Here is a 4557-nt window from a genome sequence, read left to right on the forward strand (position 1 = left end):
CAAGGCAATCTGCAAGGATCTACTTGAACCTCGAGCACTCCAATAAACGGATAGATCAGAGAAGACAAACTACATGTACTCGGTTTATTATGGGCATTACTGATGAATAAGGATAGGTCCAAGATAAGGGGGACACGAGGAAGCACGCTCGACGTCCTTACTGCTGGCATGTTCCTCCTCCCTGTGCATTCGATATGCTTTTGCGTAGCACGCCCCAAACACTGATAAGAGAAGCAACATGCCTAATAAGGTGACAACAGGAAAGCTAAAGTTTATATGAACATCTGACATCAACCCCACGGCCACGTCCTGAACCTTACAAACGTCCCTTAAATGCAACTCTAGGATCGTGGCGTTGATTGTCGGCAAGGTCAGGAGCGCAGGACTAATCGCTATGGGCTCTGAAGCGACGTCCGTGACGAAGGACTTGATTGCCGGAAGCTTTAATGACAGGGAACGTAACCCGTAATGATGAGGCAGGACAAAGATTCCTTGCAACAACCTATCTGGCTGAAACTCCTTGCAAGCAATTGTGGCGGCTGTCGACTGATATAAACAGATCAGTGTCACCTGCGAAAGGCTGAGCATGAAAGGCGAGATTTGATCCCTCACCTCGAAGGGACAGAGGGAGGTGATCAGCCCATTCGAAACAAGAGCACGAGCACAAGATGGAGCCTGAAGAAAATGGAGGTAAAGGTGAAGAAAAGCACACAAATGTGTCCCTGGTAGGCCTCGAACAGGGGCCTAAGAAGTCGGAGGAAGGGAGGGATAGAGCATGTCTTTCAAATCCCCTGAGAACAAATGTGTGAGGCACGTGAACCATGTTATATGACTTGTTTGTTTTGTGAGGGAAGGGGTGTTCGCGGTACGCCTAAAGATAGTAGGACTCACCGGAATGATAACAGACATCCCAGAGGCTAGCGTGAAACCGAGTGCGTTACTTTAAAGGGAAGAGAGTCTTGACAGAGAAGGAAGATACCCTTTGAAGTACTGCGCCCACGCCGGCAGGCGAAATCACGTCACCTCTCCGTGCGCCGCACGAACGAGGGCTGTAGCCAAATTAGTCCATCACTGTGTAATTTTGTTCACCGTGCTTTGATACGAAAAACAGTTAAGATTAAAGAGGTAAGATGAGAAACATCGTTCACTGTACCTACAATTTGACAGACCTCGCACATTATTGAAATCGGAAGCTAATTCCTGAACGTTGTGCGAAAGCGTGTTGACAGCATGAGCAGACGAGTCGAAACTGTGAGCTACAGACGATAAGCTTCCCCTATACTTCCTGAATTCAGATGTAAGAGTGTCGTCATCCACAACTTCGAAAAGTCCGTGCGCAATGTTGCTTACGAAACTGAATAATCCTCGCCGGGCCCTAACTGTAGACTTGAGAGGCCCTACGAAAGAATTCAACTCGGCAATCATCGAGGATAAGATACGATCGAATAGGCAAATGTCATGTGCATCAAGAGAAGGATTGATAAGTAAGATTATTACGAAGAGAAAGTAACTGGATATTGTGGTATAGCAGGAGCTGCGAAGCGTTGCGGAGTGGCAATAGTGAGAACCGGGCCTCCACGTGGCTCGTTATGGGTTAAACCTTCCCCAGGTCTTCAATCACGTTATGCGGCAGGCGATGCGAGCCTCTTCCCGCGGGGAGTGCCACAAAGAATATGGACGACAGCATTCTGGAAGGGAAAGCCAGATATCACTCACTACTCACAAGATAAAGTTTGAAAGAATTTATCACGCGACAGTTATGTTGTCTCACAATGGCCAGTTACAGGAGAGCCTTTATAGAAATAAAGGAGTGATAATGCTCAGTCCGAGAAGAAGCAATGCAGGTAATGCATGCAATCGCAGCTAATGAGCGCACTATAATAGCAAAGGTAAATGACACTTACCCAAAAATAACAAATAACAACAAAACTCTACGGAAATAACACCTATGTCTGACTAACTCGCTAATTATATTGAAAAGTTCTCTTAGAAAAGAACTAATAGATCTGACGAGCACCCAAAGGTCTGAAAGCTGTACCATAAGGCACTACGGTCAGTACAGAGATAGCAAGCCTTCCTATGGGTGGTACCGAAGTCAAACCAGACAATGTGACTTGGTTATTGCCAGAATACGCTTAGGTTACAGAATGTACTGGCAACTGGACGGTGCAAGAAGTGCAGATGAATCTAAATGTAGACTGTGTAACGAAGGAATCAAGCCAACGCTTTAGCATTATATCTCGGAATGTCATGTGATACAGCCTTTTAGACCACCTAAGGTATAAAGGTATAAAGAACTATGCGAATATTTAATTTCACCTGATATAGTGGAAGATATATTCGTACTATATCCTAAATTTACTATGTAAAACTGCCGTAAACAAATAACAGTGTTATGTAAACACGGTGGCAAAAGCATATCAACGTAATATTTTTTGTATGATGTATGATCTACATTTTTATTTTACCATGTACAATTACGGACTACTGTACTGTGTCAAATATATGTAAAACTGTAATCATGATTGCCCACGCCTGAGCAGATAGCCAGGGTGGTAAACTTAACTTACTTAACTTTAACTTAACTAACTCTCGAGGACTAATGCAAGTAAATGAATGCACGGCGATATGCCAAAGCAAGAATGACGAGTAGGAGGACAACCTACACAACCTATGACTCCTGGCACTGATAATACTGATCGGCCAGCTTCAGGACGTCAAAATGGGACCACTGCACAGAGCCGTCAGCGAAAGACTTGCACTCTGCCTTTTTGTTCTTTACTGCTACAACTCTGTAGGGACCCACAAATAACGGATATAGGCCAAATAGTACTAAGAGTTTTCCTAAATACAAACGAACTAACCCCGATAGTCTTTGCACGAGCGATCTCATATTATCACCGTTACCATTGCTGTTACGACTATTAGCATTAATACCATTATTTTTGTTATGATGGTCGTCATCTTCACTTCACTCCCTCACTCTCCTCTAAACCTTTCTTCTCAGAGCTTTCGCTTATATATATATATATATATATATATATATATATATATATATATATATATATATATATTTACCTCTGACTATCTTTCTCTCTCATGTGTGTGTATGTATATCTATATCTATATGTTTATATATCTGTCTCTGTCCGTATATGAATCTACATCTATCTATCAGTAACTAACTCTCACTCTTTATCCTTTTTCACCAATATTCTTCAGTCACTATTTTAGATACATTGGGCAGATTTGACCGAGTTCATTATTAAAGTTTAATCTTTCCAATTGACTATATATCTGATCAAACCAGAAACCACGAGGTTGCACGCTAAATATATTTAAATGATAATAACATCTAAAACCAGAAACAACAACAACAACAATAACAACAACAACAAAAACAACAACAACAACAACAACAACAACAACAACAACAACAAACAGCCTAAAAGCACACTGTAGAAAAATGCAGCTTATTTATTCCGAAGAGCTTAATGGGTACGAGTAAAACACCCAAATCCCTCTAATCTTAGTTTCGATTTCGTGGCCTTAAACATACTAATATCATTAATAAGTCACGACGGAAATGAAAAAACCAAAAACAAAAAAAAACATCATAATCAGAAAAAATGATTATAAGAAATTTAAGACTTACTAAGTGTAGATACGGACGAACGAGAAGCCATTTCAGAAAATGTTGTAGTTCCAGTGCCTACGGTTTGATAAAAAATAAATAAATAGAAAATAGATAAATGAATAAAATAGTAAATAGATACAACAGTAAAATATATAAAATAGATAAAATAGTAAAATAGATAAATTATAGTGAGTAACTATATGGTAGACAGATAGAGATTTATATACAAATAAGAGATAGACAGATAGATAAACAGAATTAGATGAATATATAAACGGAGATATATACATATGCAGAGACGGATAGAGAGAGCCAAAAAGAGAGAGAATGTATTTTGCCATTCATGCGTTGCCACACTCGCACGTACACAAAGACACGCACACACACACACACACACACACACACACACACACACACACACACACACACACACACACACACACACACACACACACACACACACACACACACACACACACACACACACACAAACAAACACACACAAACAAACAGAAACACACACACATACACACACACACACAAACAAACACACACAAACAAACAGAAACACACACACATACACACATACAAAAATAGAGAGACAAGAGATGGATATACGGACAGATAAATATATAAACAGATATATATGTATATATAGAGAAAGACATATAGAGTGTTTTATCCATATATATGTATGTACACACGCGTTACAATACATATATTCTAATCATATTTTCATCGCAATATAAACACAAAAATGATTCTGAAAAATGCAGCTTATTAATTCCGAATAGTTTTTCGCTAAATGTTCACGAAATACCTAATGAGTTTTGATTGTAGTTTCTATTTCGTGGCATTATATATATATATATATATATATATATATATATATATATATATATATATATAGAGATTTTTAA

The sequence above is a fragment of the Penaeus chinensis genome, chromosome 30, assembly GCF_019202785.1.
Source record: "Penaeus chinensis breed Huanghai No. 1 chromosome 30, ASM1920278v2, whole genome shotgun sequence".
NCBI lineage: Eukaryota > Metazoa > Arthropoda > Malacostraca > Decapoda > Penaeidae > Penaeus > Penaeus chinensis.